Here is a 14498-nt window from a genome sequence, read left to right as displayed (position 1 = left end):
GACTCGTTAGGACTGGCACATTGTCCTACAAACCCACGATTGCTCAATTCGCTTTGCATTTCAATTTTATTAAACTAATTGTTTATTGACTTGCACTGTCGATAAAGTAGGCGTGAGGGATCCCGTTAACTTATTAAATTCCCAAATTTTTCAGACTTTTTCAGTATTACTTTAACCACACTGCATACAAAAAATGTTATCAAAGTTTTTTTTTTCAAGCAAAGAAAAAAAAAGATCTATTCTAATGATCAATCCGAATTACTATAGACCTCTCCCCTTTTTCCTTTCTGATAGCTCACGTAAATACTCGATGTGATAAGCTGCTATTTCCCACCCCACGGTAACTGGCACTAAACTGCTGTCAACCGTTCGAAAATATAGTATGCAGTACGCAATGCAGTACGCTTATTAAAAAACGAACATTAATTGCAATACACTGTGATGACGTAGTACTGCCAGTAATGCCAGCACAAAAACGAACGCGCCCTTAATCGTACAAGTCAGCCGTAATCAGCAAGCAGAACTTGCAGCGTAGCTACTTCGCAGAGCTGCCAACTCAAATAGACCTTTTTCAGGTTTATTTTTTTTTTTGGGAATGCTGCTTTCCACTTTACAACGGGCCTGTGAGGCTGCCTTCACATGCGGTGTAAGATATGTACGGCGTACTACGTCAACACCCAGCAGCAAATTGCGTAACCTCTGGTAACTTCCATATTCTAGTAATATTCTAGTAATATGACAAAATTTATGCAGGCCTTACGCCATTTAAAAATTACCCAATTCACATGGAGCGCATTTACGTTAAATATCGCGTAGAACATAACGTCCTGACCAATAACAGATCTGGCTTTCTCTTGTTAAATAGTGCAGAAATAAAAACGTCTTTTTTGATTGGTTTTTACTGTTTCATTGTATTTTTAAATACGCAACATGTGACTGGGATACTTCTGCATAGCGTGTGAATTCCGCGAATATATGAATTAGAATGAAAGTACAAATTAAATGAAAGTCTTATTTTCTGTCAAAAGCTTTGCAACAATTGCATTAATTGATTACAGACATTAAAATTTGACTTACAATCATTATTGAGAGTTGATGTCGAAAAAGATCAATGTTTGCTGATTTAAATATTTATTTTCTTCAGGAATCTTGAAGGCAAGACAAATTATTTTTCCTATTTACATTTTTTTTCGTACTTAATTTCCTCTACTGTAAAGAAAATTTTTTTTATATTTTTATTAGGTTACAATAGTATACATCATTTTACTCAATGAATCTTGGTTACTACGTTTAATATTTAAATTAAATGGAAAACAGTAATTTGAGTCTTGTAAAATTTATTATAGTCAAATAACACGAAATCTCCTATGTTCCGCTGTTAGAGAAAAACCCTGTATTGGATGTACGTTTTTTTTCTAGAAGTTTATAAAATGCCTTCCAGTATACAGGGCGTTTTTCTAACGGCGGCATATAGGAGATTCGTGTTAGTTGACTGTAGCACTCAGTTTGATCGAATCCTAAAGCATTGATTGGTCAGTTTCGCGTAGTGCCAACCTAAAATTAGTTGTCGCCAACACAGTAATAACATAACTGAGACGAGCCACCATTTTGGTGTGTAATAATTTCACACGTGTGTTTCGCAAGTAGAAAGATGATAGAATGAAAGAAATGTCAAAAGGAAATGTCAAAAATAGTAAGGTTAATGACGATCAAAATGAAAAGGTGAGAATAATATGAAAATAAATATTGTACACATAATTAAATAACGATGTTTAAATATTAAATGTTATGTTGTTTATATTCACATTAGATTCGGTGGATAAAGCAACAAGAAATAACGTATAGGTTATCTTAAGATGTAGTGAAGGTGGAGGATTTTAAGGATTTCAAGAGGTATAAAATTATAATGAAATATTTTTAATAAATACCAAATTTATTTAATTTTCGTTTTTACTTTTTTGTAAAATACTTCTTTCCTTCGCAGATCATGGACCATATAGTTAAACTGGAATAGTCGCAGCTTGAGAGTGCTTATACTATGTACGATAGATAAGACATTTGAAGTTCCAACAATGTACGTAATAAGTGTAGCATATGCCTAGCTGCTTGATAGATATCATTAGATTCAGACAAATGGAGGAAGCTGTGAAGGCGTGAACTTTCTACTGCTCGTGGACAGAAAGGATCAAACAAACATATCCAGATGAGTAATTTTTCAGTACAAAATAGATGTGAAATGCTATGAGGTAGATTCTTTGTGGTTTGTTTTTATTATAGGTACTTATAATATTGGACAAATTTAAGAAACGACGTCATGAATGTGCAGCTTGGATTAATAAAATATATAAGTATCGATGGAAATTGACCAGTGGAATATAGGAATAGATTAGTCTGAAAATTGGTTTAAAAATTACAGAAAAAATGTCTCGCAATCTCAATATAAATTATAGGTAAGAGCACCAAAATACCTGCACTTTAACTAATAATAATAATCAATATATAGGTAAAAAAATACAAATAATATGTATTCTTAAATAGGTATTGTTAAAGCTAGAATGTTTGGTCATCACATATTTTTTCATCGATTGAAGACAGTTTGGGACTTACATACATTTTCTAATGTAATTATTTTTTATGAAAATGTCTTTGCCATGATTTTGAAGCTTAGGTCAACAGGACTGCATACCTCTGTTGATTAGGATATAAATCTAAATATGCCAATCGCAACTATCTTGCCTGAAGTTCTGGGCCACATATTTTGGTAAAAATGAAAAATATTTTAAGGAAGGATGAACGTCGAGGGTTATTATGAAGATAAGATGAATTTATTAATATCATTGCAAACTAATCTTTTTCAAATAGAATAAGTGACTAATTTGTTTCTATTTCAGGCTGTGAAATTGAGAGGACAATTTGTAGAGCATCAGATCCATTAGAAATTTATTCAATTTCACAACATGCTGAGGAACTTTGATCGCGTTTCAATCTATTATAGTATAATCGATTGAAATGGTTAAAGATATTACTACGACGAATAATAGTTAAAACCTAAAAAAAATGGTTAATTGGAGCATTGTTTTTGTAATTTCTAGTTTAATTAGCAGTATATAATCGCATTAAATCCTGTAATAGTAATGTTAGTAGATATTTCTGCATATATTATTTGTACGAAATATTTTTGAAATTACTGTATGCAATTATTGCCTTCTTCGTTTAATTTGGAGAGCGCGAGAAATATAATGATGAAATTATCGAATATTTACATTTTAGTTTATATAATATCGATGTTATTTGGATATTGAGATGAAATATATGAGAATTTTTAAAATGTGCAATGTATCCTACGAATATTTGAATTTCAAAGAGGTCTTAGTTATATTAACACTTTATGTAATAAAAATTAGCTCATATTTTTTAGTTGTAGGAAACTAATTATTAATGCTATTATTGGAAGTTTGGATAATTCCTTAATTAATAAAAATTATATTTTACAATTTAAACATCTTTTATTCTAAATAAAATTTGATATTAATGTCAACGCTTACAAATTATAATACATATATATTTCAAAAATATATTTTAATTATAAATAGAGCTCAAAATGACCTCCACCAACTGCATAACACATCTCTATTCGTTTACTGAAGCTGTTCAATACGTTTTGCAGGTGCTGAGGTGTTAATCTCTCGCATTCTCCAATTATTAAATCTCATAGATCTTCCAGGCTTTCGATCTCCATTCCATTGTAGATCCTATTTTTGATATGCCCCCAGATCCCAAAGTCGAGAGGAGCAAGATCGGGCGATCTTGGGGGCCACTCAATAGGGCCGTATTTCCCAATCCACCTTCCAGGATATTTGGCATGCAAATACTCGACCACAAATCTTGCCGTGTGCGGTGGAGCCCCATCTTGCTGAAATACTATGCGTCCCTAAAACATGTACCAAGATTATTTTTCAAATTAACTTTCTATATATTTCATAATTGTTTTTAAAGATTATTGAAAAGTTACATTATCAGCAGCCACTCTTTGAACTCTTGACTGAACATCATTCATCAGCAGATTTAAATACTTTTCGGCATTTAAATTGCCGTCGATAAATATTGGCCCGATGACATTTTCTCCCCATATTCCCAACCAGACATTTAGCTTCTCCTGATATTGGGTGTGAGATTCTATGGATTCGCGTGGGTTATCTTTTGACCAAAATCGAGTATTTTGCTTATTTGGCGAGTGTGTTAAGACGAACGTCGATTCGTCGGTAAATAAAATATTATTTAGGAGAGCTCCATCATCATCTATTTTATCCATCATTATTTTGCAAAACTGTAGTCTTTTTTCATAGTCCACTTCTTTGAGTTGTTGGCAGGTGTTGATTTTATATGCATAAAATTTGGCTTTTTTCAATATTCCGTGGACCGTTGATTTTGAGATACCATGCTGCCTACTGATGTCCATCAGCGATTGTCTTGCGTTACTCTCGGCGCAAGTTATGACAGCTTCTTTAATATTTTGTTGTACAGCCCTATTTGGACGATTTTTTTTAATATGGCTTGCGTCTAAACATCCGGTAGCCTCGAATTTTTTTATCAGACGGAAAACCGAACTGGTAGAGGGGTGGGGGGAATCATTATATTCTCTTGTAAATAATTCTATAATTTTTTTTATAGAGTTACCGCTGTAGTACCATTTTACTATCTGTATTTTTTGTTTGGTATCCATTTTTAATTAAACTGAAACAATTAATACAACGTTCTGTAATATATCAAGTTAACCAGAAATTGTCTTAATCTTTAGATACTACATATTTTAAACAAACAAATTTGATACTCACATTGTATATTTAATCTTTAATTAGTCAAATTCTTCGGTATAGCCACTGCTAATTCGCTGGTTCAATTTCTTCAAAAGAGACGTTGCAGCAATTGTTTAAAACGTCTCTTTTGAAGAAATTGAACCAGCGAATTAGCAGTGGCTATACCGAAGAATTTGACTAATTAAAGATTAAATATACAATGTGAGTATCAAATTTGTTTGTTTAAAATATGTAGTATCTAAAGATTAAGACAATTTCTGGTTAACTTGATATATTACAGAACGTTGTATTAATTGTTTCAGTTTAATTAAAAATGGATACCAAACAAAAAATACAGATAGTAAAATGGTACTACAGCGGTAACTCTATAAAAAAAATTATAGAATTATTTACAAGAGAATATAATGATTCCCCCCACCCCTCTACCAGTTCGGTTTTCCGTCTGATAAAAAAATTCGAGGCTACCGGATGTTTAGACGCAAGCCATATTAAAAAAAATCGTCCAAATAGGGCTGTACAACAAAATATTAAAGAAGCTGTCATAACTTGCGCCGAGAGTAACGCAAGACAATCGCTGATGGACATCAGTAGGCAGCATGGTATCTCAAAATCAACGGTCCACGGAATATTGAAAAAAGCCAAATTTTATGCATATAAAATCAACACCTGCCAACAACTCAAAGAAGTGGACTATGAAAAAAGACTACAGTTTTGCAAAATAATGATGGATAAAATAGATGATGATGGAGCTCTCCTAAATAATATTTTATTTACCGACGAATCGACGTTCGTCTTAACACACTCGCCAAATAAGCAAAATACTCGATTTTGGTCAAAAAATAACCCACGCGAATCCATAGAATCTCACACCCAATATCAGGAGAAGCTAAATGTCTGGTTGGGAATATGGGGAGAAAATGTCATCGGGCCAATATTTATCGACGGCAATTTAAATGCCGAAAAGTATTTAAATCTGCTGATGAATGATGTTCAGTCAAGAGTTCAAAGAGTGGCTGCTGATAATGTAACTTTTCAATAATCTTTAAAAACAATTATGAAATATATAGAAAGTTAATTTGAAAAATAATCTTGGTACATGTTTTAGGGACGCATAGTATTTCAGCAAGATGGGGCTCCACCGCACACGGCAAGATTTGTGGTCGAGTATTTGCATGCCAAATATCCTGGAAGGTGGATTGGGAAATACGGCCCTATTGAGTGGCCCCCAAGATCGCCGGATCTTGCTCCTCTCGACTTTGGGATCTGGGGGCATATCAAAAATAGGATCTACAATGGAATGGAGATCGAAAGCCTGGAAGATCTACGAGATTTAATAATTGGAGAATGCGAGAGATTAACACCTCAGCACCTGCAAAACGTATTGAACAGCTTCAGTAAACGAATAGAGATGTGTTATGCAGTTGGTGGAGGTCATTTTGAGCTCTATTTATAATTAAAATATATTTTTGAAATATATATGTATTATAATTTATAAGCGTTGACATTAATATCAAATTTTATTTAGAATAAAAGATGTTTAAATTGTAAAATATAATTTTTATTAATTAAGGAATTATCCAAACTTCCAATAATAGCATTAATAATTAGTTTCCTACAACTAAAAAATATGAGCTAATTTTTATTACATAAAGTGTTAATATAACTAAGACCTCTTTGAAATTCAAATATTCGTAGGATACATTGCACATTTTAAAAATTCTCATATATTTCATCTCAATATCCAAATAACATCGATATTATATAAACTAAAATGTAAATATTCGATAATTTCATCATTATATTTCTCGCGCTCTCCAAATTAAACGAAGAAGGCAATAATTGCATACAGTAATTTCAAAAATATTTCGTACAAATAATATATGCAGAAATATCTACTAACATTACTATTACAGGATTTAATGCGATTATATACTGCTAATTAAACTAGAAATTACAAAAACAATGCTCCAATTAACCATTTTTTTTAGGTTTTAACTATTATTCGTCGTAGTAATATCTTTAACCATTTCAATCGATTATACTATAATAGATTGAAACGCGATCAAAGTTCCTCAGCATGTTGTGAAATTGAATAAATTTCTAATGGATCTGATGCTCTACAAATTGTCCTCTCAATTTCACAGCCTGAAATAGAAACAAATTAGTCACTTATTCTATTTGAAAAAGATTAGTTTGCAATGATATTAATAAATTCATCTTATCTTCATAATAACCCTCGACGTTCATCCTTCCTTAAAATATTTTTCATTTTTACCAAAATATGTGGCCCAGAACTTCAGGCAAGATAGTTGCGATTGGCATATTTAGATTTATATCCTAATCAACAGAGGTATGCAGTCCTGTTGACCTAAGCTTCAAAATCATGGCAAAGACATTTTCATAAAAAATAATTACATTAGAAAATGTATGTAAGTCCCAAACTGTCTTCAATCGATGAAAAAATATGTGATGACCAAACATTCTAGCTTTAACAATACCTATTTAAGAATACATATTATTTGTATTTTTTTACCTATATATTGATTATTATTATTAGTTAAAGTGCAGGTATTTTGGTGCTCTTACCTATAATTTATATTGAGATTGCGAGACATTTTTTCTGTAATTTTTAAACCAATTTTCAGACTAATCTATTCCTATATTCCACTGGTCAATTTCCATCGATACTTATATATTTTATTAATCCAAGCTGCACATTCATGACGTCGTTTCTTAAATTTGTCCAATATTATAAGTACCTATAATAAAAAACAAACCACAAAGAATCTACCTCATAGCATTTCACATCTATTTTGTACTGAAAAATTACTCATCTGGATATGTTTGTTTGATCCTTTCTGTCCACGAGCAGTAGAAAGTTCACGCCTTCACAGCTTCCTCCATTTGTCTGAATCTAATGATATCTATCAAGCAGCTAGGCATATGCTACACTTATTACGTACATTGTTGGAACTTCAAATGTCTTATCTATCGTACATAGTATAAGCACTCTCAAGCTGCGACTATTCCAGTTTAACTATATGGTCCATGATCTGCGAAGGAAAGAAGTATTTTACAAAAAAGTAAAAACGAAAATTAAATAAATTTGGTATTTATTAAAAATATTTCATTATAATTTTATACCTCTTGAAATCCTTAAAATCCTCCACCTTCACTACATCTTAAGATAACCTATACGTTATTTCTTGTTGCTTTATCCACCGAATCTAATGTGAATATAAACAACATAACATTTAATATTTAAACATCGTTATTTAATTATGTGTACAATATTTATTTTCATATTATTCTCACCTTTTCATTTTGATCGTCATTAACCTTACTATTTTTGACATTTCCTTTTGACATTTCTTTCATTCTATCATCTTTCTACTTGCGAAACACACGTGTGAAATTATTACACACCAAAATGGTGGCTCGTCTCAGTTATGTTATTACTGTGTTGGCGACAACTAATTTTAGGTTGGCACTACGCGAAACTGACCAATCAATGCTTTAGGATTCGATCAAACTGAGTGCTACAGTCAACTAACACGAATCTCCTATATGCCGCCGTTAGAAAAACGCCCTGTAGATTCCAGCATCGTATTAGCCATTATTGCTATACGATGGAAAAGGTGGAAAAACGCAAAGCAAAGGCTTCAACGTGAAAAAATGATAAGAAAACCAAACATATTGAAATTGATTACACTTTGGAGGCTTTTGAAGGATCGAGAAGAAGAAAGACGCCGAAGAATATGGGTACGTCCAATCTTCACAGATGTTAGAAGATATTTGCAAGGAGCAAGTGACAATCTAGTTAAAGAAATGGAGCTCGAAGATGAGGAAATGTTCTACAATTATTTTAGAATGTCTAAACAACTGTTTTATCAGTTGTTTAACATAGTTGGAATTTTCCTTGAAAAACCAATCGTTTTTCGAGATCCAATACCCGGTCGTACACGGTTTCTAGTGTGTTTACGGTATCTAGCCTCTGGTGATAGTATGGCTTCTATATCGTATGCATTCAGGATTGGTACAAACACAGTTTCAAAAATCATTTCTGAAACGTGCGAGGTATTATGGAATTGTCTCCACAAATCTATAATGCCATCAATAAACCAGCAGGAGTGGTTGAGAATTGCAGGCGAATTTAACACAAAATGGAATTTCCCACACTGTATAGGTGCAATAGATGGCAAACACGTCGTCATTCAAGTTAGTTTTTTTTCAAAATTTATTTGTTATGTATTTACAGTAAAAAGTACTACAAAATTTACTCATGATAAATATTTCTCTTTTGGTTCCAGGCACCGCCACATAGTGGATCGGCTTATTATAATTATAAAGGGACTCAGCATTAATTTGTTAGCAGTTTCAGATGCTAACTACTGTTTCACATTCGTCGAAATTGGAGCTGAAGGCAGACAGAGTAATGGAGGTATCTTTGGAAACTCAAAGTTTGGTCAACGCTTTGAAGAAAATAATATGCATTTGCCACAATCGAGTGAAATAGAATCTAACGGACCCCCTTTACCATATGTATTGGTGGCAGATGAGGCATTTGCCTTAAAACAATATATGATGCGACCGTACCCTCGAAGTTGTTCATTAAATCTGCAAAAGAAAATTTTTAATTATTGTTTGAGTCGAGCAAGAAGAGTGATTGAAAGTGCATTTGGAATTCTGGCGGATCGATGGCGAATCTATCGAAGACCAATAATCGCTTCTATTTCTACTGCAGGGAAAATTGTGCAAGCAACTGTGTGCTTACACAATTTTATAATTAAAAATGAAAACAAGTTGCAGAACTTCCAAAGGCGATACACTCGAACTGGCACAGACGGCGAAACCTCAGTTAATAGTGCATTGCAAGATATTCAGAATGCTGGTCAAACTAATGCTCACACTCAGCTGGCCTCTAGGATCCGTGACGATTTTGCTTCATGCTTTGAAAATATCGGAGCTATACCTTGGCAGTGGCAAAAAGTTCTTAATAATGACTTGTAATAAACCTTTAATCCATATGTACATGTAACTGATAAGACTAAAATATTAGAAAGTGATAAGTTTTTTGTTACAAGCAATTCTTGATCATATGAATTAATTTATTAATGAAAGAAGCTCAGTTTTATGTATATTTATTGAATGGTTAACTGTCCAAAATATATATTATATAATATTATACTTTCTAAGTAACAATTATTATTAACATACATATAATCTCATAACTAATATCACAAACTTGTTTTTACTTTTATAGTATGAATGTGTTACTATATGTAAACATCACTTATCTTCCACATCTTGCTGAAAGCAACGATCTTCCATTTCACTCAGCAGTGTTAGATACTGTATTTCTAACCTAGCTCTGTTTCGATAGGGCAGTCTTCTCATTCCTTCTCCTAAGCGAACAAGAAATCCATCAAGCGGATCAATGGGTTCTACTGGCTCATTTCCACTTTTTATGGCTTCAATCAAGGCTTCTTGCAAAGCAGCATCATTTTTTTCCCCTAAAACATGATTGCAAAAACAAAAAATTACATTTTGATAATCAAAGTATTTCTAAATGACAATAACATATATGTAAAGAATTTAGAAAAAGATATTTACTTTTCGTAACAGGCTGTTCTGAAATGTCGAAGGAGTTTTGTACTAATTCTGTAAAGAAATGAAAGATGTTATTTGCATGGTAATTAAAAAACTCAAAAATGATAATGCAAATGAACAGACCTTTTGATCCTGTGTCTCAGTCTTGTAGGTACCCTGTTTGTATTTGACGTCAATGGTAATGTTTTCAATGATTTCTGTGTTTGTACAAGGCCATTGCTACAATCAAGTGCAAATGAAGACTTGCTAACAGCTACAGTTGAATTCTGAGGTGTTGTTGAAAAGCTGGCGATGTTATCACATTCGTTTTGTATTTCTGGTGCAGCTACCACTTCATTTTCATTGATATCTGTTAACGAACTCACTGTCCTGAAATAAGAAGAAACGTCAATGAATGTTGCAAAGTTGTGAAAAACCTTTTATGTCTGATTAATCAAGTAATAATAAATTATGTAAATATTAAAAAGTAAGAGCTTACGGTCGTGTTTGTAATGTATCATCCAGAAATCTCATAAGCTCGTAATACTGGAATTTTGGTTTACAGCTCATATTATTAGCACAAGCTGCTGATCCACTAGGTATATATGAATGAACTTTTTTACGGGCTTTTATGTAATTGTCACGTAAATATTTCCATTTCAGTTTAGCTTTATTTGGACTCAGGGATCCTTAAAATATTGAATTGAAAGATTAACCTACTCATTGATATTTAAAAGCATTTGTACAATAAAATAAATAGCTTTTTGCATGTGTGAAATACCTCGTAGCATATTTGACACTTCCATCCATAATGCATTCTTACGTAATAAAGTTCTTTCTGAAGCAGGAATATGACGGAAATCGTAAAGCCCACGCTTACTTCTTACTGCTTCAATTAACAACTCGTTTAAGTGTTCTTTATTGTCATCAATAGCCATTGGATTGTGTTCAACTGTAAAATGATTATATCATTTAACTCATTTAGTCAAGCAAAATATGTGTAGTTATATGCAACAATCATACTTATTGTTACAACGTGGTTTTCATCTATCTTGATGCGATCTACTTCTTCTTTATAATTTTTAAAGCACTTATGATCAGTGAAATCTGCTGTTAATTTAAACAACCATCCACAATATCCACATTTATGTTATGTTAAAAAAAAAAGAAATGCATAAGTTAATATTTAAAAATATGCTGCAGAAAAATATTAAATATAATCCAAACATGCAAGTGTCAGAAAACTACAAATAATAGCATAAATTTAAAATTATTTTATCATACTGGCAAGCAATTATCGATGCCTTTCTCGCGTAAAAAACAATCCAATTAGGATTAGCTGTAGTATAACCTATATATCCGTGATATTGTCTACTGCTTTGGACTATAGATATTTTCAATCCAATTATACTTTCCGCGAAAATAAGCGATCGAATATTTTTAAGCACTGAATGGATTACTTTTGTAAACTTTATAAAGAATTTGTTAGAAGAATTTATTAGCTTACTCGAATTTTATTCATTTCTTTATCGGACATGTCCATGTGGACTCGGTTCACAAAAGTTTTAGTCAAACACACACTAATGGAGTCTCGGGTCTATAATTACATAGTTGATACTACTTTTTTTTCTTTCTTTGTACTGACTTTGTTGCTAAGCACAAATATCCATGAATTTTGATACTACTTGATACATGTCATGTCATATATATCAGTTACGCAAAACTTGGATTTTGGCGTATCTCCATCGACTCCATCCATTTTATTGTGTAAAAGAAAGAAAATAACTAGACATGCTTGCGTATTATCGCTAAAATGATTTGATTGGTTAATACGGTTTAGCGTAAGTTACGTTTACGCACCTTACACCGCATGTGAAGGCAGCCTTAGGCTGCGTTCGTTTATTAACTGCGAGTACTAAAATTCTACAATGTATGTCACGTAAAATATAGGTTTTCAGTACTGGCAGTACATAAACGAACGCAGCCTTAGAGAAAAAGCCTGTACAGGGTGTTTCTCTAACGGCGGCATATAGGAGATTCGTGTTAGTTGACTATAGCGCTCAGGACGATAGTAACTGAGAGCGCTGATTGGTCAATATCATGTAGTGCCAACATGAAATGGTCCGTTACCAATAGATGAATACGAATAATGAGACCCATCCGCCATTTTGGAGTAGAGAAGTGTTTACATGCTAGTTGTAGAAGAAAGAAGTGTGAAATGGAAAAATGTCAAATAGTGAGGTTACTAAAGTAAAAATGGAAAATAATGAATGGAAAGTTCGAATATTCTTACTTTCCATTCATTATTTTCCATTTTTACTTTAGTAACCTCACTATTTGACATTTTTCCATTTCAAACCTCTTTCTGCTACAACTAGCATGTAAGCACTTCTCCACTCCAAAATGGCGGATGGGTCTCATTATTCGTATTCATCTATTGGGATCTGACATAGTTGAAGCGCTCCAAGCGGTAAAAAATGAAAGCAGAGGAAGCCCGGGTTTTACATTGATTCTTATGGATATTTTTCAATAAATTGCAATTTATTATTGAAAACCTTAAAACTTTTGAATTTGGGAGAAAAGTTTGTACAGATATTTTCCATCGAAATCATTATAACCCTCCTGTAATTTCAATAGACATTTAGACACTTAGGCACTTCTGCGCCATATTGAATTTTCTATATATCTATATATATTGACTCCGCCCACGTGTCAGATCCCAATTGGTAACGGACCATTTCATGTTGGCACTACATCAAGAGACACGGTAGTGTCTCGACGGCAAGTACATAAAAGTAGGTATAGACGTGTCTATACCGCCGTCCAGGCACTACTGTATCTTATACAGCAAGATTGGCCGTCTCAATTTTTAAATCGATTTTTTTCCGTAAATGAAACACTGTCATGATTTCAGTAAAGCTTTTCTTGAAATGGATTAGAACAAGCTTTTATTTGAGCCCATAAACATCAAAATTGGTTCACGCAATCCAGAGATCTCATAATCTGTTAGCTATATATATAACGAATTTAATTTCTTTCCGTCATCTTCTTCTTCTCCAGCCAGAGTGTATGTCTCGGGCTGAAGTTGGTCGCTAAGAAAAATGACGTCATTTTCACAACGCTTCCAATATAATATACTCAACGATCAAACTATGTATGGTTGTGAACTGTCAATTCGGCGACTATATTGAACTGTGTAAATTGTAATGTGAGGTTATTTTTATTTTAATGCAGTGAGGTTATTCATCGTGTTGCGATATTGCATCTGTTAATTTCTACAATCACAAATAATTCAATTAACAGTGACTGAAGGATTCGCGAATTAGATAAGTATAATATTATATTTTACAATACAGGATGTAGTATATACTTTGTGGTACTTTGTGGTATTTCTTTTTGCAGATAAATTAAGACAGAATATTTTCATATTCATTGATGAGGATAGAGCTGACTGGATTAAATAAAATTAATATTTACAAGTCTGTGCCAATGAGAAATATACTTTCAACAGTAATGTGCATCGGTCATTATCAGGAGGATATTAATTGAAAGAAATTGTTAAGGTACTTAATAATCATATGCTAAACTTTCAGGTATTGAAATCATTAATCAAATGCATGTTTTGCTTTTTGTTTTCTTTAAACTGATATTGATTGTAATTATCCGATAGGTTATATCATATATATATAAACAAATATTTCAGATTAAATTATGGCAATGCTAATTTGAAAGATATGAAACATTCCAAAAAATCTTTATTTACGTAAAATACAAGTTGACCAGTATTTGGATTTGAACAAATTATACGATAGTAGATGTTTACAAAAGATGCGAAGACAACCAAATATTACAGAAGTTAGGTCAACAAGCAATAAAGAAAATGGAGATGGGGCAAAATCAAATACTGGTAAGTAACTGAGATGTTTCATGTTCCTTCAAATATTTATTTTCTTTGAAGATTAAGATTGTTAAATGATGAATTTGATTTCAGGCTTACGCATAGTGTTATCATTTAGTATTTTACAGTCACTGTGCAAGTTTATTATAGCAAATAGTAATACTTGTGCTTTGACTTAAATACATTTGGTACAA

At 32.4% G+C, this 14498-nt stretch overlaps 1 pseudogene; it reads left to right on the top strand.

Annotated features, from left to right (window-relative positions):
- The first annotated feature begins 8384 nt into the window (after positions 1–8384).
- LOC136773256 (uncharacterized) lies at positions 8385–9827 on the top strand (annotated as a pseudogene).
- The last annotated feature ends 4671 nt before the right edge of the window (positions 9828–14498 follow it).

The sequence above is a fragment of the Prorops nasuta genome, unplaced genomic scaffold, assembly GCF_024137725.1.
Source record: "Prorops nasuta isolate Cenicafe-Biocafe unplaced genomic scaffold, Cenicafe_Pnas_1.2 PNAS00001, whole genome shotgun sequence".
Lineage (NCBI taxonomy): Eukaryota > Metazoa > Arthropoda > Insecta > Hymenoptera > Bethylidae > Prorops > Prorops nasuta.
Note: the sequence above shows the minus strand (reverse complement) of the source record. Positions and strands in the feature narration are given on the sequence as shown.